The 21,919-nt window shown below is 35.7% G+C and overlaps 1 protein-coding gene across 8 annotated transcripts in view; it reads left to right on the plus strand.

The window, feature by feature from the left end:
• ATXN1 (ataxin 1) overlaps positions 1 to 21,919 on the plus strand; it is a 228,191-nt gene that overhangs the window by 65,841 nt on the left and 140,431 nt on the right. For all 8 annotated transcript variants that reach the window (XM_026699566.2, XM_087930909.1, XM_026699563.2 and 5 more), the window contains one exon: positions 12,737 to 12,861. The gene's annotated coding sequence lies outside the window, so the exon portion shown is untranslated. The remainder of the gene's footprint in view (positions 1 to 12,736; positions 12,862 to 21,919) is intronic.

Raw genomic sequence — 21,919 nt, forward strand, 5'->3', positions numbered from 1 at the left:
TGGCAATTGTGAAGCACTTTTTTTGAAGGATTTGTGCAACCATGTGATTGACATAATTACATTTAAAGTAAACTAACACTTTACAGCTGGTTTTAATTTAATATCTCAGAATATTACAGGGATAGAATTGATCACTTAAGATATGTAATGCTTTTGAAAACTATTGAGATGTATCCTATGCAAATTTACATTAATTTACGATTAATGAAGAATTTTGTTATGGATATATACAGTTTAAAAGTGGTGCTGAATAAATGTAGGTCACTGCCTTTAGAAGAATAAAAATATAATTAAGCTCATAGTTGTCTTGTTTTATATACCCTGCTGAGTCCAAAATCTGCAAGAGTTCATTTAATTACCATTTTATCTCTCTAATACTGTATGTAGGATGGCTAACCCTTAGTTCATGTCTATTTTCTGATTAAGTCTTCACATATTTTGCAAGTGTTTAACTTAAGATGAGGAAGAGTTGTACTGTTTTTAAAATTGTGACACTTGAAAGATTGTCACGAGATTAATTGGGTCTTCATTTTTAACAATTTTTTTTAAAATCACATGATGTGCTTTATGGTGCTTTTATTTCTAATAATTGAATTTGAAGGTGGAGATATGATGGAACAATAAATATTTTAAAGAAGTATTTCTGAGTCTCAGTGTTATACAAGCTAATAATACTTTCTGACTATTATTTCGACTCCAGAAATGTCTTCTCAGCAAAAGTTCTGAGAAGATTGTAGGAGTTTCCCCACCTCCACAGGTTTCTGTTAGGTGTACGTGGTTTTGTGCTTATTAGAGAACCCTGGCCACATGAAATATGGTTTCTTTGAAGGTGGGGAAAGTCCCTGCTGTTTCAATTTCGGTCCTAGTGGCCACCTACAAAAAGGACCTTGTTGCAATGGTGATAAATGATATTGAAGTAACTTAGAAGAGTTCTGCTTACTTGAGATGAAAGAGACCATGTAGCATTATGCCATTAGGTTAAAATACTATTTGGATGACAGTAGTATGCATAGAATTTTGCCTTTCCTGCCCCCCTAGAGACCAAATTTAAGAGTTAAACATGTTTCTTTTTTTCTTTTTTAGAAGAGGTGGTTTAATCACAATAATAGCAAAGAGCGTATCATCTTTAGAATATTATTTTACAAGCTGTACCGTTAACATTTAAATGGAAACCCACAAAATTATACAAAAATAACAAGGTAGAGAAGAGATCTTACTCTTCTTTTCCAGTTCATTAGTAACATTTGTTAACCCACCATCAAATACACACACACACACACACACACACACACACACACACACACACACACATTTAATCTCAGCAAGCACTGTTCAACCAATGTAGATATCTGCAAGTAACCAATGCATTACTGTGTCTGATACTGCCAGAACTGCCTTTGTAATGCACATTATATCTTAATAAGTTCTGGCAGTTGCTTATTATAAAAAGGAGCCATGGCTGTCTTACGTTACTACTATTACTCAATGCCAGTAAAGACACTTTAGGAATCATTTTATTAACTTCCTTCCAATATGAAAATTGTCCAATTTGTTTCAATCCTGTTTACTTCTTTTGGATCAGTTTTTAATCCATAAATGAATGTGCTGTAGCCCATTATTACTGCTGTTTTCAGAGATTTTTGCTATCATCACCTTTACTTTTTGAACAAAATGAACCCATCTTGTTACAAAAGAAAAAAAAGCGATAAATGAAAATACTGTTATTAGAACCAACAAAATTGCATAAACTCAAAACAAATTGGGCAATCGTTTCTGATGTAAATCTGACTAAAAGCTGTGAAAAGCATGGGGTAGAGAGAAATAGGAGGGAATTGATTCTCATGATTTCTGGTCAGTCTTTTGAAATTTGTTATGGGAGAAGATAACATAAAATTTTACAAATCTTTATGTTATGCATAATTTTGCTGAGAAACTTAATTCCACCCTCCACCCCACATTCCATGCAGGCTAAATAATTGCCTTATGGGAATGAGAGATAATAGACATATTGAGAGCCCACTGATCCCTAATTGAGGACCAGACAGATAAGCCAACTGAATAATTGCTGAGGCTTCTAACATCTTAACAATAAATAGGTTTCTTATTACAGATTTCGTCTATCACAGTTTAGGTAATCTGATGGAGTATAATCCTGCAAAAACAGTATTTACACCCACAGAGAAAGAGAGAGAGAGAGAGAGAGAGAGAGAGAGAGAGAGAGAGAGAGAGAGAAAGGCAACATTTAGAGTAGAGGTTAGAAAAGACACAATAGGAAAAGAAGAAGTGAAAGATAAAATAAACTGATGATTAAAAAAAGCAAATGACAGAAAGACATTGGTCTTGCTTAGAAATGGATACTCTTAAGCATGTGACAAGAAAAGATAAAAACTTACCTCCTCCAGTTGCATAGAGGAACAGATGCCTCCACTGATTTAGATGTCACTTGTTCAACGTCAATATCTCAGCTGCTCGCGGGGCTACTTGTGCCTTTTTTAATAGTCTGAATAATGCTATTTTGCATTAATTAGGTATTTAATTGAGAGTCAGGCAATATACAAAATTAATAATACATACAAGCATATCTTGTATGGGATGTTGGTGTCTAATCCTTCCTTCCATAGCCTACTTAATTGGGGATACTTAGAATTATTACTAGTTTTAACTTTCTACCATGAATTCTAGAGAATTCAAGTTGTCATGTAAATGCTTCTCTTTGGATATCTAGTTGCAATGCCAGCTAACTTGAAATAGCTAGAAAACTTGCATGAAAGTCTGTCTTGGGGTCAGTTTCAGTACCGCAGAACATGAGATTCACACTCATTACCTTTATTTTTTATTTCACACCTTTCAGCATACATATTCGTAGAATTGCTTATCGTACACAAGAAAGTAATAAAATTAAGAAGTACCAAACAGCCTAACAGAAGCAGTAAATGTATCATAACTTAATATTACAACTGCCAGTGATTTTCTGTGGGAAAAAAAATAAAGCAGCACAACAGATAGTGAGGATTTGCCATCTCATTGTACTGATATTCTGGCAGCTGGACTGGCATGTCTTGTTAGGGAAAACAGCAGGACCATCTGTTTGGAGACAATGGCTTTATCTGCTTATTTAGTAACACATATCAGTTATAGCAGCTTTTAAAGGAACAATGAAACATTAAGAGTGCTTCCGTACCATACTAACTCACTCTGGTTGATTAAATAGAAAAAAACACTTTGCTGTCTTTTTCCCTGCAGTTCATACTCACTGAAAATGGCAGCCAAACTGAGCTTGGATGACATGTATATCCTTTAAAAAGCCTCAAGGCATGATGGAAAAGTTATATGGGATTGGGGGTGGTGGAATCGGTGGTGCACAGGATTAGGATTGAACAGTCAAATAGGACGTGAGCCAGGTCCTCTACCTCTGCCGCTCCGCAAATACAAAGACACTCATTGTACGGTATTGCATGAAATCTCCCGTATCTAACCATTGTGTCAAGCTGTTCAAATCTCGCTCTTGTGAATATCTCCCTAAGATGTTTTGGGAGCTATGACTTCAAGTAGCTATCTACTTGGAAAGTACATTTGTATTTACTCAACCATTTCAAGTTACCTATCTTACTAAGGATAGCTATATCAGTTTGTGCATCTATATCCTTAATTCTTTGGGCAACTCTTTTTTTAGATTGTTCTTCTATTACACAAGAGATAGGAAGACCATAGCTTCTTACAAAATTTGTTAGTTTAATGATTCAGGAGATTTGTGATTGTAGTTTTATTTGCTCTAGTAGGCATAATTTGGGTAGTCTATCAGTCTCCATTTCATTAACTTTGCACCAGTAGTTATAAGCTCTAATTTTAGATAATGCCTGAATTGTATAAATTCCCAATTCAGCTCTAACTAGGAAAACTTGTATCTATAAGGATGTTCTCCAGGTTACAGTAATCTGATTTGGTATAATGAATATTGCTTTCTGTTGAAAATAATGGTCTTTTCAATGTTCCTTTCCACCCATCAAAGCTGGTAATCTGAATTTAAATAACCTTCCAACTTCTTGTGGCCATAATCAAATTCATGCAAAGATATCCAGTGCTGAGTTCTCCTTTACTGGCTTGGCTTTCGATTCTGCAGTAGCGGGATTTACTAGTTATTTGTTTTACTGTTGTACAGTGTGAATATACTTAATTTTAGCAAAAGAAAAAGGTTTATATTTTCATATTTCTTACTTAACACTAAAGTAAGATAAACTGTTAAGTAAAGAAAATAATTGAGAAAATGCATTTGCACTGTACTTTTATTTCATTAGCATACCATAACTAGTTTGAAAATAGCTAATCTCACAAAAAAACATCCAGCAGTATTGTGTAAGTATAATTCTTAATCGTTTATGAATTGAACCACAAGGACTTACTATTAATACTGTGTTACATATGATAGTGTGTGCATGTGTAATTAAATAGTAATTATTATAAATTGAAAGATGATGACATCAAATGGCTATAGGGTTCCAGTGGTTGTCAGTACACTTGGATGTCATACCAAAATTTTTTGGATGGCACTTAGAAATTTCCATCTGTCAACTACAAAAGGCCTCACTGCTTGGATCTGGACACATACTATGCCAATACATTATGATATCCTAAGTTCTTGGGAAGAACTTGATGTCAATGAAGGCCAACACTGGAAAGAACTGCCAGCTGTGCTTTCATGTTGTTGCATATGTAATAACTATAAAAGAAAATGCCAAAATATAAACAAAAGCAGCTGTTTATAAAGAATTATTATTAGAAACTCTGATATAGTTATTGTCTCTTGCTTTGTTCTGCTCTTTGTACTTTGCTTAATAGTAGTAACTGTGAGAGGGATCTTGGACTCCTAGTGGACAATCATTTAAATATGAGCCAGCAGTGTCCAGCAGCTGCCAAAAAAAGCCAACACAGTTCTAGGCTGCATAAACAGAGGGACAGAATCAAGATCACATGAAGTGTTAGTATCACTTTATAATGCCTCGGTAAGACCACACTTGGAATACCGCATCCGGTTTTGATTGCCACAGTATAAAAAGATGTTGACACTCTAGAAAGAGTGCAGAGAAGAGCAACAAAGATGGTTAGGGGACTGGAGGCTAAAACATATAAAGGATGATTACTGGAACTAGGTATGTCTAGTCTGATGAAAAGAAGGACTGGGGGTGACATGATTGCAGTGTTCTAATATCTCAGGGGCTGCCACAAAGAAGAAAGAGTCAAGCTATTCTCCAAAGCACTTGAGGGCAGGACAAGAAGCAATGGGTGGAAACTAATCAAGGAGAGAAGCAACTTAGAACTAAGGAGAAATTTCCTGATAGTTAAAACAATTAATCAGTGGAACAACTTGCCTCCAGAAGTTGTAAATCATTAGTCAATGCATTACCTACCTAGAGTCAAACAACCTACTCTCCAATAAACAATTTAGTTTCAGAAAAAAATTGTCCTGCAATTTGCAACTCCTACACTGCAAAAACATATGGACTACACTACTTGACCAGGGTAAGGCAATAGATGTAATTTACATAGACTTCTGCAAAGCCTTTGACTCAGTGGTACATGACAAACTATTGTTAAAATTAAACTCTTACGGCATTTCCAGGTCCCTTCATAATTGGATTACTGCCTTCCTATCAAACAGGCAACAAATAGTTAAAATAGGAAATGCCCTATCAAACCCTGCATCAGTTAATAGTGGTGTCCCCCAAAGGAGCATTTTAGGATCCACACTCTTTACACTCTGTATATAAATGAGTTTTGTGATCATCTTATAAGCAAATGCATCCGCTGATGACATAAAACTATTCAGCACCACCAATAATGCTACCATCCTTCAAAGTGACCTTGATTATGTGTCTGAATGGTCAAACAGTTGGCAACTCCAAATCTCAACAAGCTAGGTGGATATGACCTTGTTTACGACCCTCACTCTGTCAAGGACCTTGGAGTACTCATATCAAACAACCTAAGTGCCAGAGCTCACTGTAACAGGCATTAAGCGTTGTAAATCTAATCTTACAAAGCTTCTCCTCTGGTATTACTGATTTGAAAACTAGGGCATACAAAACCTAGACCAATACTTAAATATAGCTCCGCTGTCTGGAATCCGCACTGTATATATTAATACAGTTGAGCGAGTCCAGAAGTATTTTACAAGAAAAGTACTACACTCCTCTGTTCGCAACAGAATACCCTACACCACCAGACTTGAGATTCTAGGCTTAGACAACCTTGAATTACGCTGGCTAAGATTGGACTTAAGCATAGTACATAAAATTATCTGTTACAATGTCTTACAGTTAATGAATATTTCAGCTTTAACCACAACAACACAAGAGCATACAACAGATATAAACAATGTAAACCACTCCAAACTTGATTGCAGGAAGTATGATTTCAGCAACAGAGTGGTCAATGTCTGGAACTCACTACCTGGCTCAGTTGTCACATGCTCAAACTCCCACTAATTTACCCTCAAACTAATCTCTATTGACCTCACCACATTCCTAAGAGGTCTGTAAGGGATGTGTATAAATGCACAATTGTGCCTACCGTCCCTGTCCTATTGTCCCCAATTATTTGTATCTATTTCATGTATTTATGTTTATTCCTATTTCTATTATATTGTAAATGTTTGACAAATCAAATAAATAAAATAAAATAAACTTGCCTCCAGAAGTTGTAAATGCTCCAACACTGGAAGTTTTTAAGAAGAGATTGGATAACCATTTGTCTGAAGTGATGTAGGGTTTCCTGCCTAAGCAGGGGGTTGGACTAGAAGACGTTCAAGGTCCGTTCCAACTCTGTTATTCTATTCTATTCTATTCTATTCTATTCTATTCTATTCTATTCTATTCTATTCTATTCTATTCATATATTGGAAAACACTGTTTTTATTTTAAGCGACAAGCCTTTGAGGTCTCCTTAGCTGTAAGGAATAGATGTTTTAATATCCAGTAGTTTTTATTTTATTTATTTATGGGAATTTGTTAAACAAAAATGAGAACAAGAATAAGAGAATAAAAATACAATGACAGGGATGATAGGAATGTTAGTGCACTTATGCACGCCCTCTCTACTGACCATTTAAGTATGAAGTATGACAACTCTATTATGGAAATTATATTTTTACAGTCAAGTTTTATAATAGTAGTTAATAATAATAAACAATAGACCAAGTTCATAATAACAGAATCCTGGGAACTGTTTTTTGTACGATTTCATAAGATGTTTAGATTAAATAGATGGTTTTCTCTACAATTTCCTCACTTTAGACATAGTGGGGAATGGTTTATTTAAATAGCGCAGGCTATCTTGTGATTCCATTCATGTGATGAGAACTCATGATCTCTTGTTAAATCTGATCTGAATCTTTGTTTTTGAAAATGCAAGCTCAACCCTCATAAACAAGTAGTATTTTCTTCTTAACTGAATTTGAAAATCAGAGAAAACCCGACACCTACTTGGATTTTAAAAGGCAGGGTTGAGTAGTTCTTCATTTAGGGAACTATTTCTAAGAATTTCCTCTCCTTCTTTTCCTTGCTAACTTTGTCTCAAATGTGAGGCTAAGGACAAAGATACGTTCTGCTAACCCAACTAGCTAAACAGATTTGTACAGGAGGAGGCAATTCTGCAAATGAATTGCGTCTTCAATGCAAAATTGCAGTGATTGATATAAACGGTAATTAAAGGAAAGAAGAAACTGAACATTTAAAGGCCTTTCTAAAAGAAAATCAGCATGTATTCTCCAATTATCATTTATTGACCTACATTTCAGAGAGTTTTTTTCTTTTCTTATGGAGGTAGGGAAGAAAGTCAACAGCCATATTGATGCAGCTGACCCGGCTGGCATTGAATAGCCGGAGATTTAAAAAATTGGCAAAGTTTTTCATTAGAAGCTTTTGAGTCATAGCACAATCCATTTATAGATTGCAAACTGGTGAAATAAAAAATAAATAGGTATGAATAGGAAATTTTCTCAATGGAGGGAAGTAAGAAGTAGAGTCCCTAAAGAATGTGTATTAGGGCTGTTCTTTTTAATTTGTTCATATTGTGTTCTTGACCTCAGGGGAAATGGCATTTTTTTATACTGGATGATTGGTCAACCAAATGTGGTTCTGTTTAAATTGGGGCAGAAAAATACTGAATTTTAAACAGCTACACTATATATATATAAAAACAGTGGAAGTATCTGAACTGAATGTAAAGGTAGAAAATATGATTTTTGTGGGGCTATGGTGAATAATTCAGTAAAGATGTCTATGTCTACTCTGAATGCTAGGGCTCATTTGAATGACCATTTGAAGTTATTCATCACTGAATAATAGTGCTTTTCAGTCCCTAAAGTTATGGCCACAACATCACCCCTGCAGCCACGTTGTCGAAGTCCAGGCATTTGGCAGCCTGCCTGAACTTACGGGGCACTTCAATTTCTCCCTGCCTATCTATCTCCTCCCCATCTCTGCCCTGTTGACCACCCTGCACAGTGGCAATTCTCAGTGAGGCTGAAGTAGAAGCTTGAGGGATTTCAGTATCAGGAAGCTGTCACCATCCCCAGGCCTCTACTTTAGCCCGAGGGCCACAGCTGAGGAGTGCTGCCTTAAGCCCCATGCTGAGACCAACCATCGCAGCACCACAGTGCAAAACTCCAGCAAACGCCCCCATCCTGCACTTAAAGACTCTGCTGTGCTCAGCTGATCTTCATTGTCTTCTGCTGCTGCTGGAGATGCTGTACTTGGTCCTACAGGAGGCAACCGCTGGCTGAACCAGACCTCCTTCCAGATGTTGCTCGGACCCCTCTCTAAATGTTGCAGTAGTTGAAAACATTATACCTACCACTCTCACATTGCTTTGGAAGACATCCGAAGCTTTCCGAGTGCTTTGCAAAGCATTGTGATAATGCCACACACAGCCTCAAGAAGAAGGCCTAGCACAACAAGCAGCTAACTTGCCTAGGGCTGGGCTGGGTACGCCATGTCAGTAGCAGGATAAAGATGGTAAAATTCAGGGTGGTGGAAGGATTTGGTCTTTTGTGCTGTGGGGCAGGGGTGGCTGGCTGCCAAACAGTGTTTGAGGTGGCACTCTTAAGTGGTGGTGCCAATGGTGCTGGGGCTGAAATAGAGGTCTAAAGTTGGTGGTGACTAGCTGTTCTGACACAAACCCTTTTCCAATAAGACAAACAATAATCAAAGGGAACAGAAACCTTTTAATGAGTCTTACGAATCCCCGGTTATAAGGCTGCTACAATTTAATTAACTTTGATAAGCACATACCTTGCCAAAACTGTATGAGACTTCCAAGAATCACAGATGAGAAATGTTTCACAACACAAGAATCTTCAAATACCAACTTCAAATACCAACTTAAGATATCCACGTAGCTGAGTTTCAAAACGTCTTTGCTTCCTGCAAAGAACATTCACTTCACAGCTGCCTTTTATCTTCTTGAAGGAGGGGCCATTACCTTGCAGCCTTACTCCTGAAGAGCACGTGCTCTTGCAGCTGCTCTTTCCTGTGAGCAATCCTGCATGCATGCGCACTTGGCACAGGCTCCTCGGGAACCTCATCACTGCCGCCAGCCCCCACAATCTCTGAAGGCAGCAGTCTACTCCCTAATGGTCCTGGCCCCTCACCTGAGTCCTCGCTCTCCTCAGCCATCTGCACCTGCTGCCGCCTAACCACAACACTAGCTGAGATTGCTCCCAAGTCTCTATTTCATCTCCAGGGCCACTGCCAAGTGTCCCTGTGCAGGGTGGCTAAAAGAGCATAGATGGGGGGAGAATTGATAGGGGGGAAGTTGAAGAGAAAGCAATTTCTCAACTTACTGAGATTCGGAGCTGGGAAGGAGCCAAGCTAGGAATGGCTTGGATTGGGGTGGCTTTTCGCCTAATTACCGGTGGGATTTGGTTAACGTTGGCAACCTTAGTGACTGCTCTCACTAAACAATGCAGTTAATCCTCAACTTATAACAGTTTACTTAATGACTGTTGAAAGTTATGGCACTGAAAAAAGTGACTGATGACCATTTTTTGCACTTACAATCGTTGCAGCATCCGCATGGTCATGTGACCAAAATTCAGACGCTTGGCAACTGGTTCATACTTACGATCGTTGCTAGATTCCCAAGGTCATGTGTTTACCTTTCAAAGCCTTTCCACAAGCAAAATCAATGGGGAAGCCAGATTCACTTAACACCCCTATTACTAATCAACTGCAGTGATTCACTTAACAACTGTGGCAAGAAAAGTTGTAAAATGGGGCAAAACTCATATAACAAATGTCTCAGTAACAGAAATTTTGGGCTCAATTCTGGTCGTAAGTCAAGGACTACCTGTAAATGATGCCAAGTTTTACAACAGCACTTAGCAATAGAAATTTCAATCCCATTTACTATCCTAACTTGAGGACTACCTGTACCTTCCTTACCAAAAAAGGCTTGAGTGCTTGGGAATCCTTAACGTAGAAAAATGTTAATTGAGGCAATGATTGACGTGTATAGTCCTATCATTGTTCGGAGGAAAGCATGCATCTGAATACCACTTGCAATAATGGGAAGAGATATTTCTTCATTTTCTTGCAAACACTATGTTGATTGTTCACTGTGATAATGAAAATGCAGGACTCAGATTAGACTTGGTCTGACCAAGAAAGACTGTTCTTATGTTCTTATCTTACCATACTATTGTTAACTGAGATTCAGTACAGCTAGTTCTCAACTTATGACTGTTTAATGATACTTTAAGGTTACAATGGCCTCAGAACAAGTGACTTACAATCTATGCTCAAAATTACAACCGTTGTAGCACTCTGTTGGTTGCAATCTGGGGAACTTGATTGGCTCGCATTTATGATGGCTGCAGCATTTTGCAGTCATGTGATTGTGATTTGTAGACCTTCCCAGCTGGCTTTCAGCAAGCAAAGTCAAGGAAGCTGGATTCACTTAATGACCAGATGATTGAACCAATGACTGTGGTTAAAAGGGTCATAAAATGAGGTGATGTGAATGATGATTTATGTAGTGATCAAAATTCTAGTCCCAATTGTGGTTGTAAGTTGAAAACGACTGTATCCAAATCCAATTTTGCTGGGTCATTTGCAAACTGGAGCAATTAAAAAAAACCTATGGATTTTTAAAAATGGTATAATTCAACAATATTTCTGTTTGGGCCAGATAATAAATATCAAAAAAGAATGTGACAGCGTTTGAATTCTCCAGAACTTTCTTCATAGGACTGGATGTAAAAAGCAGAGGATGTAAAATAACATTTTTTTTTTAAAAAAAAGCTGGATACTTCCTAATCTGTTTCCTTTATCATTGTTACTGTCTTTGTTTCCTTTTCCTTCATTTTTTTTCTATAAAGAGAAACCAACTAATCTGGAGCCAGATAGTAAAAGTGATAAGTTTTACTGTGATAAGTCACTGTTCTAGTAGCTAGATTTGGCTATATGATTATAGCATTCAAGGCAATTTTTCCTGCACTATATTGCCCTTAATTTGAATAGATGAAAGATTTCTCTCCCTTACAAAATTGTTACAATTGTTCACCTTTTAGGGCTACCCTGAAAATTCCAGTATCAATTATTAATAAATTAGATGTTTTGATACTAATTTACAATCTCCAGTATGAAATACTCAGTAAGGCAAGGTGGTTATGCAACTCTGCGTATGTAATATTTTCTAAATAAAAACCTTAAGGCTCTAGAATTCTTAGGAAATGGTACTTCCCTTGATTGGTAGTATTTCATTAATAGAAACTCTGGAATTCTGTAGTCAGTATGAAAATTCTGTTCGTGTAGGAAAAAAAAAATTGACCAAATGAGTCAAATCACAGTTGCAGATTGAGGAAAATGAATTCAACCATACCATAGCAAAGTAGTGAAAAGGTTAAAAAAAGGCGTGAATTTACAATTTTTACTTACTTATTATTTTTGGCATACCAAAGAAAGTGTCAGTACAACAACATTAACCGATTGCTATCTGGAGATGATCAAAGACTAGACGTATAAAACAAATTGAAACCTAGATTCATATTAAGGTGGAATAATTATACAGATGGCTATCCAGCAGATATTTAATGTAGCAGAAAAATGACAATAACCTTTATATCTTTAGGTTGGCTACAGAGATATTGTAACTGATTTGATTTACCTGGCTGTCAAGTCACCCTTTTTATTAATTGCCAATCAACAATTATTTGTCCTGATTTCTCTGTAGTTATTCCTGCTGTCTTTGCGTGAACATTCTGTTCAGTAGTAGAGCCTAAATTGATAATTAAAGAAGCATAATAGGCAAACAGATAGGAGCCTCTGTGGCGCAATGGTTAGAGTGCAGTACTGCAAGCTACTTCTGCAGCCAGCTGCCTACAATTTGGCAGTTCAAATCCCATCAGGCTCAAGGTTGACTCAGCCTTTCATCCTTCTGAGGTGGGTAAAATGAGGACCCAAATTGTTGGGGGCAATATGCTGACTCTGTAAACCGCTTAGAGAGGGCTGTAAAGCACTATAAAGCTGTATATAAGTCTAAGTGCTATTGCTATTAATTCCACAATATTTTGTTTCTTACAGAGATAATAAAAGTCTCTAAAATATCCACTTACTGTTCATTTTGGCTCCCAAGCCAGCTTGCTAAAGCAATCTAAAAAAGACAGGTCAGGGATTTCCCCACTAATCACTTGAAGTTGATATTTCCCCTCTAAATATTTCCTGTTTATTTTTAATTGTAGCATCCTGGAGCACAATGAAAGAGTTTTAATGCACAGACTTCAGAAAAAAGTGCAGCAGCAAGTAGTACAAGAGACGCAAAAGGAAGATATTACTGGGGCACTTAGAAACACTCCTGGCATTTGAAGTAAGTAATGGGAATTCATTTTGACATAAGGAAAATAATTATATATAATTTGTATTGGGCGATCAGGCTTGCATTGCTATTTGTGTGCAGTGGATGCAGAGAGATTGCTAAAGGAAGAGAGTAGACACAACAATGACATATCCATGTATGCTATGACAACAATGATATATCCATGTAAGCATGTATGCTTAACAATATTGCTGAAAGAGGACATGTATCAGAAGACTTGTTTGTAACATCAAAAGTGATACATAAGCCTTGAGGCTATCTGCTCCTTTGCGCATAGCTTATTCCTACTCCCTTTTCTTTCCCTGGCATGTTTCTTTCCTTGTGGCATGGGAGATCAAGATTTACCAGAAGACCACAGTCTAGAGATGGATTGATAGAGGCAAATGTCCGGAGAAGGACCTGTTCTTTTTTGTGTGCGCATATGTTTTTGCTGCAAAATGCAGTCCTATTCTTGATCTGTGAAATTGGCTTTAATTTGAAGTGCTGAAATAGGCTGCCATTGGAACTCAATGTATTCCCACATAGATTGTATCAGAAAAGAATGTAATCAATTTTTGTATACCTACTTAGAGATTGAGACTTTTCAAATATGGTGGAACTACAACTCTCAGTATCCTTTACCACTGAATATTCTGGCTAAGACTGCTGCAGGAGTAAGTTGAACCACATCTAGAGACTAACTGGTTTTCCATTGTGACAATAATTTACAACAATTATATAAAAGATCTTACTGCAGATTGGGTTGAAACTGAGTCATAGCAGAAGCAGAGTTGTAATAGTAAATAATTGTGCACAAGACTTAATTAGATCCCTAGTATTATCCTCTCCACTACATTTCCCTAAAAATCCTTGGTGATTCCATATATTTTGAAAAAGCGCAGACTTTACACTTTTATCAGATTTCCTCAAAGAAATTAAACAGTGGATTTAGATATTAAGACTTCTGTCAAACAGTTAAGGTATGATGTAATTATGATTGTGTATCAACTTAGCTCTACATGGCTGAGGATTTTATTATTATGAGATTTCCTCTCTATTGTACATATGTTTCAATATTAAAGGTTTGCAGGACATGCCGCTCTGAAGATCCCCTGATATGTGGACCGGTTTCTTCTACTTTCTTCCAGGTCTCACACTAGAGCATAGGTGTCAAACTCACGTCGTCATGGTGGTGTCACATGACATATTGGGACTTTCCCCCCCTTGCTAAACCGGGCTTGGGCATGGCCAGTGCATGATGCATCCGGCCTGCAAACTAGGAGTTTGGCAGCCCTGCACTAGAGAATACACTTCCTCAACCACTGCATTTGGCCTCTGTTCTTTGAGCATTTAGGAAAATGGATAAAGATTTAAATCTTGTTAGTCATCATTTGAGTAGAAATTAAAGTATAAATTTAAAAAATATTTCCCCCTTTTAACCTTGAGTATAATGCGAATGGATTAGGGGTCATCAGGATTGATTCAGTGTATTGGAGGTTTACGTAAGTGCTATTGCATAGACTCATAATTTTAGTGCTCATAAAGTTTTGATATATCAGGGCAGGACTATGTGATCTGGTGCTTGAAGAATTTTGGATTAGAATTCCTAGTATTCTGAATTATTACAACCACAGTGGTCAGGAGTTTGAGTAGCTGGAATGTTTAGTAAGTGAAAGCAAATCTCAAATATGTAATTATGTTCAAATTTACAGTGTTCTAGTAGAATAGAATCCCCCTCCTCAAATAAAAAACACAGTGGGAAATATTTCTATATTATGACCAATTAATATTTTTAAATAGTAAGCTTTTGAGTTCTCAATAACTCTCTTTCAAGATATTAAATGAACTGGCTGTTACACAAAATATCAGAGGAAGTGAAACTCAATTATCTTTAAGTATACAGTACAAGGCATTTGTAATCAGAAGTCCCATGCTATGTGCAGAAGTTGTAATACATAAGAATTGCTCTCCCTGGTCTGTCCCCTGGTAAGCTTCTTTTATTATTTCTGACCAAAACGTGGATCAGCTATTTGTAAGATACACAAAGAGTCAATATGAATAACAATGCGTGTATTATGTAAAAGGTCAGGGACTTCAAGGGAAGATAATGAATTTAGATTATATATTCTGATGCATTTTATTACAATGTTAATTTTTTAAATTCAGAGTTTACATCGATAGTCTGGGTAGTATTCATGTTAGTTATTTTAAATGACACTTAAGAAAGCAAAAATAAATTCCCTTCCTGCACTATGGCTCAGAATGCTCGAATAGCAAGTTTAGCAGCTTATGACTCAGATTACATTATGCTATTTTTGTGTGTAGAAAACCCAATGTACTATGAATTGTAGTGACGAGCTTCACCATTTTCATTCTATTCATTTTCCAACCTTTCTAATGATCTCTGAAGCTCTCACTTAGCAATGCTCTAGGAGGAAATAACTGTAACACAGTTTAATTTCAATAAGACGACAATAAATTGAGAATCAGAAAAACAGGTGTTCCTTGTTAGAAATTGTAAATGAATAGAAAAATACCACTGCAAACAATTTCATCCTAACTAGCATTTTTTCACCTTTTCTTTCATTTAGAAAAACAAGTAGTCATAGAAAGCAGTGTTTTTTTAATTTTAATTCAACATATAATTTCTTTTTTTCCTGTGAATTCTTAGCAAAAATATCTTCCATCCTAGCGTTTTTCTTCTAAAAAAAATTATGTACCTTGCCACAGATGCATAATGGCCATTTTATGTCATTGATTAAAATCCCCGTGCATGGAGGCATGGGTCTCTACAAAAGAACGGTCTATGACAGTTGCTTTTCTCATTCATGTATGAACTAAAATCCCAAAACACCTCAACTAATGATTTCCAGATGTGTTACAATTTAATCTTCAGCTTCTGATAATAGAATGATTGTCTGAATGGAACTGGAGTCAACAAAACAGTTCTTATTCATGGACAATCCAAACTACAAACTAAAATGTGGGGTATTGTTCTTCCCACTAATGTGTGAGAAATGAAGCTATTCCCACTCTTTAGTCTTTTAAGCAGAGCAAGAAGTCATAGATAATGAGCAATATGTACTTCTAAGAAGTAACTTCTTTGTTTTTTTAAACCATTTATTTTCACTTGCGATAATGATTTGTCTTCAGAAATCTAAGGGTTATGGTAGGAGCAAGGTGAGAAATTACTATTTTGGGTCTTGTTTTATAAAAAAAATATTTTTAGATAATTAAACATTTAATTTTAAAAAGTATAAATCTACAAGAGTTGTAGCTAAGAAAATGTATTCTATCTGCAAAAAAGGCATTTTATTATTTTTTATGTGTTATTATTCTGTTTGCTGGTGGGTGGAAAGCTAAAAATATATGGCAATCTCCCATGGAGGTATCCTGTTATAGTGATGATAGTTAAGGGGAATGGAGAGGATGTTTGGGTTTGCACATATGCCAATAGAGGATCAGACAAAAACCTCTATGGATGGGAACACATTGATACTGGTCTACCAGTTGATGACATCAGTTTTGCCCATTGAGAAATAATAGGAGTATACTTCTGATATACATATTTCTTAGAAGCCAGAACTACCCAGCTGAATAAATTTAGTGCTCAGACTTACCAGATGTAAATTCTTTCCAATGGTGGGAGTAAGGAACCTTATTAAACCTATGGAAAAAACAAGACTCAGTTTGCTTTTCTTGTATGCTGTTTGTTGTGAAGTAGCTGACAATGCAAGCAGGATGCTTTGCAAATAATGACTTATAGCTGTTTGTACCCAAAGAGTCTAAGACTTTTCATTTACAATCAAGCCTACTAGCCATATTTTTGATAGTAGATTTGTATTTGCAATTGTAAATATTATAATATTTAATATTTTTCTAACTGGAAGGATACATCATTTTAACTGTAAGTATCTAAAGTGAAAACCAAACTGAATTCATTTCTACAATTTGAATAGGTAGATTTGCAAATCAATATTAGATATGATTGATGGATTTCCTTTTTCATCCTCATACATGGGTTTCTTCTAACTTTTTTCTTCTTTTGTGCTTCCTTCCATACCCTTATCTATATTCAGCATCAGAGGTTATGTTTGTGCATAACTGTGTTCTGGTCTCAGATTGGATTCTGTTGGTTGTGTGTACTATATTTGATTTAATTTAATATATGTTAATGATATTTGGAATAATTAAATATGTAAGTACTTGAGTGTCACAATAATCAATTGTCAAAAGATCATTCCATGAGCTAAAATTACTCAAAACTATTTTATTCTAATTCAATTTTATCCACTAAAAATGACAACAAGAACTATTTACCATATTTTTTAAATGTTTGGGCTTTCGTTGTTTTTCATAGCAAACAACTAACCGATTTGCCATCATGTACAAGAATGACTTTCTATGGCATAACTATAAAAGAGAAAAAATGTATTTCAGTTTCAGTAAAAAATTGTTATCTTGACAAACATTGAATCTCTCTTTTTTGGTACTGGAATATTTTGCAAATATTTGAGATAATGTTATGTTACTCGAAGTGTCTGCAATTTCTAACGTATAAAAAGTCATGGTGGATAGGAAGGGTGGTGGCACTGATATCTGGCAAATTGTCTTAAGTTTCTTATGTATTGTGTTTTTGGGCAGAGGGGAAGGGGAAGGCCTAACAGTTTAACATAGTTTGTGTCTCAATTTCATGTTTTGTAAGGGCTGATGCAAGACTGCAGTATCTCTGCAGAGACAAAGAAAGCTGGCAAAGGATGCAGGCAAGCAAAACAAATTCTTAGAAATCTGATGCACTTTTATTTGCTAAATAAATGGACGGGTTTCAGAGTCCTATCTTTCATTATCATTCATGCTCTTTCTATTGGAAAGACTCTTTTCTGACCCATGAAGATAATTGGATGTTAGCTGATCACTAGCTGGAATTTTTTTGGGGAAAGCACATTTTTTTGTCTATAAAATGCTTTCCAGTTTTAAGTTTGTTTCTATTAGTTTTGTCTGTCTGTTTGTACCAAACTATCAATAAAATCTCACAAGGGAGAACACCTGCAGAATTCTCCTTTCCATTGAGGTTTCTTTTTTCTGTCTCTTGCTAAATAAGGTAGTCCTCAAATGAAATCTATATTTGTATCTGCTTTGTTGTATTGTATAGGACTTTTTAAAATAACATTCTTGTTTTGGCCATGGAAAATTCATTTTTATAACCTTTCTAGAATGCTTTTGGAGAGTGTATAGTAAAGAGAAAATCTGTCCTGACAAGAAATAATATATAGTACAGCAAGAGCTATTTTTAGACTGTCATATGTGTTTTTTAATGTCTTGCTTATGTGTGTGCATATGTACTCTGACAAGGAGATTCTTAGAGAATGCGTTGATTGCAATATTTAAGTATAGTTCCATGAAGTGGAATGTGAAAAAATTATAATCTTTTAAAGATTAATAAGTATTTGAAAATAGATTTTAATTTTGTAAATACTCAGTGCCTATATCTATAATTCCCATATCATTTAATTTTTCTAAAACATTCAGTTTGTTTTTAGAGAACATTGAATTTTTAAAAATTTAATAGCAAGACTTTGTGTCTCGCTCCAAAGTAAGCAGTTTGGTTTCCAAAGGATTTTATGAGGGAAATATAAACTAAGTATTATTTGCATCTACACATGTCTGTCTATATCTGTGCACATATTTTTTGCGAGCTGTTTTCTTGTATATGCTTCTATTTACATACTAATTTTTTTTGGTGGGGGGGGAATGTCGAGATTGCCAAGCACATAGCATAGGCTTGTTAATTTTTTACATTTATTAATGTGATCTTCAAAAAGAAGTTGTAGAAAAGATAGAATTGGGTTGTGTTATATGGTTGGAATAATATGAATACAGCATTGTGGTACGTTGCTCTAGTGACATAATCTTCACATTCATAACCATTTGGAAGCATTTAAAATTCTGAGTGTAAAAATTAGGTCCTAAATAGAGGAAATAGGGAGTCCTTAGGCATTTCTTTAGTGGGGTGTGGTACATCTTGTTTATCCTTAGTAGTACGCTGAGAATCTAGAAATGAGATTGAATTTAACATAAATGAGTTATAGAAACCTTTAATGGAAGATCGAGGTTGGTGTAGTGGTTAAAAACATCAGGCTAAAAACCAGTCTAGTCCTACAAGATGAACTCTCAAATCACTAGGAATATGTACAAGTACTTTATTTCCAAGGATGCAAATGGAGTATATTATGGTGGTACTTAGCTTCTACATTGCAAAATGGCTCATTGTAATTGCTGTTGATGAGAAATAATATCCAGTAAGACTTTTGTGGTCTGTTTACATGACCATAAAGGAATTAGCATAGAAGTATTTAATTTACTGTTGATAATATTTTATTATATTTTCTTGGCCATAGAAATGTTATGCATTTATGCAGGTATGTAAATATTATTGGAACATGTCATTTAGATGAGCTGTAATTTTCCTTAATAATCAACCTACACATAAGTGTATATAACTTGAATTAAAATTTGTCTATTTGCTTATTTAGAGAAGCTGTATTGTTTGATGCAAATGTCCAAATATCAAGAATTTACCAAGCATTTCTTCACACTGTAGACGTTGTTGTTGTTTTAGAAAAAAGTGTAATAATATGAGGATACACTGTATTTCTTCCATTACATTATCATAGGATTAATTATCAGTTAATTTTTTAACAAAGAAATAACTAATAGATGGATATTGTCCAGCAGTGGGATGCTGCTGATTTAACAACCGGTTCAGTGAGTGCAGTGCACACTTCACCTTTTCAAACATAGTGAGCCCCCAGATACAGTAGGGGGATCCCTTTTTTAGATGGTGATGTAGGGATGGCTCAATGATATTTAAGATTATCCTTTTGTGCAGAGCAGTGGTGGGATTCAATTTTTTTAAACTACTGGTTCTGCGGGCATGGCTTGGTGGGCGTGGCAGGGGAAGGATACTGTAAAATCTCAGTCAGAGGTGGTATTTCCTGGTTCTCTGAACTACTCAAAATTTTCATTATTGGTTCTCCAGAACTGGTCAGAACCTGCTGAAAACCACCTTTGGGGTAGAGGCCTCCAAACTTTAAGACTTATGGACAAACTAAGACATCCCAGAGGACTTGTGGATTTCAACTCCTATGGCTGGCGGAAGAATTCTGGGATTTGAAGTCCACAAATCTTAAAGTTTCCAAGTTTGGAGACCCCCCCTGCTTTTGTATATAAACAGTCTTTGGAAAAGCCTACATTGTTTCTGTACAGTTCTTTGTAATCCCAATTGTGAGGTAAAAGTTAAGTTTATTGTGCATATTTGCTTTTCAGAAATATAGAATACATCTTTGACATAACAGTAAAACATTATTTAGTGAGACAAGAATGAACATTTTGAAAATGAGTCTTGAACTTGTGCCGTTTTAAAAGGGTTTTGCAAAGTCTCAGTTTCTTAAGGAGATATAGTAAATAAGGGCCTCCCACAAGTGTCAGGATCAAACATTATTTACCAGACTTGTTTGTTCAAGGTTTAAAAAAAAAGATAAATATCAATACAATTTATTAAAATCAGTACAATTTATTGAAGAATATGGAAAGGCTTATGGCCTATAAGGCAATCCATGGTATTTCTGTAATTATAATTAAGAGTTACATGTTCAGTCAAAGATCTTAAGCAGATAGCATTCTGTGAGGAATTTAATACAACCATTTCAAAAAGAGAATGACAAAGAATGAATTCATATAAAGGTAGGGAGCCCAGAGGCATTTTGAAAAGTGTTTCACTTAATAGAGCATTTATAGCGTAAACTGCACAGGTAAAAATAAAAATAACTACTAAATGCAGTGGAAGGCTTGTGACTAAGCAAATAGTTTATACTTATAGGAGAGAGAAAGAAAGATGCTAAATCGAGTACTTCTGCACAAACAACTTTTGAATAAACATAGGAAATGCTATGTTCTTAGGGGGAGAAAAGAATGTCTGGATTATGGAAGGAGGGAAGAAAGAGAGAGAATTACCTTTCCTGGCAATATTGAACTGGGTGTGACAGAAGCTGGCTTACTTTCTGTTGGATAATTGGGGAAAGAGGAGAGTTGCTCAGTCAAGGAGCAGTTTCTTGTTCTCTGCCTGATTGAACTGGGTGTGGCCATTTTAACTTTTGCTGGGTTTTTTTTGACAAATTAAGAGGGGCAAAATAAAGCTCTCACTTCAGAATTTAGGAAATTATCAGCAACATATCAGAAGAAAAGTAAACAATATTTTATTTAGGAAAGGAGGGAGAAAAAAAGGAGATTCTTTAGCATGTTGTTCAGTAATGAGATCTTTCAATTACTGTCTTATCCAAAGGGATTTTCTTGGACAGTTGTATTTGCCAATATTGGTTAAGACCAGATACATTTGAACATTTATTACAGATTATTCCAGTCTCTCAAGCTTAGTCTATTTATTTCACATTCATCATCCAAAAATAAAATGTAAGAGTTGTGAATTATATATGTATGTGTACGTACATAGCCTATCCTTTCAAATCAAATCAGGGAAGTTCAAATCAACATTTATTTGGTGACTACTTCTATATATTTTTTCCATAGGTAAGGATGGCTTTTTTACAGGTGTTGACAGTAGAGGAGACACATGAAGCAAACTTAGATGTATTAACAGAAGCTTATATACGTACAAGAGTTTCAGTCATGGCTTTTCCTGTGCCTTTGCCGCATTAGAATATCACACAGGGGTATCTGTAGTGTGGCCCACCTCCTAATAAATCACTTACGTGAACAATGCAGTCACAATAGTAATACAGATAGTAAATCTGGCATTAAAAAGAAAGAATGCAGAGTCATAGGCCTACCCCCAAAACATGATTGGACATTAGGCCCATCTATAGCTTATGTATGAGCAAGCAGTGGTCAGAAAACCTATTTCAGTTTATGTTCAGAGACAATTTTGGGTTAGTGTTAAATTCATGTGGCAGGCTCCATAATTAGTAATCAGGCGAATAGAGGGTGGATTTGAGTGTTTATGAAAATCAGTTGAGCCAGGGATTAAAGAATGGTGGGAAAATATTCTTTTGAA

Source organism: Pseudonaja textilis, chromosome 3 (genome assembly GCF_049901715.1).
Source record: "Pseudonaja textilis isolate UNSWEBS1 chromosome 3, rPseTex1.2, whole genome shotgun sequence".
NCBI classification, from domain to species: Eukaryota; Metazoa; Chordata; class Lepidosauria; order Squamata; family Elapidae; genus Pseudonaja; species Pseudonaja textilis.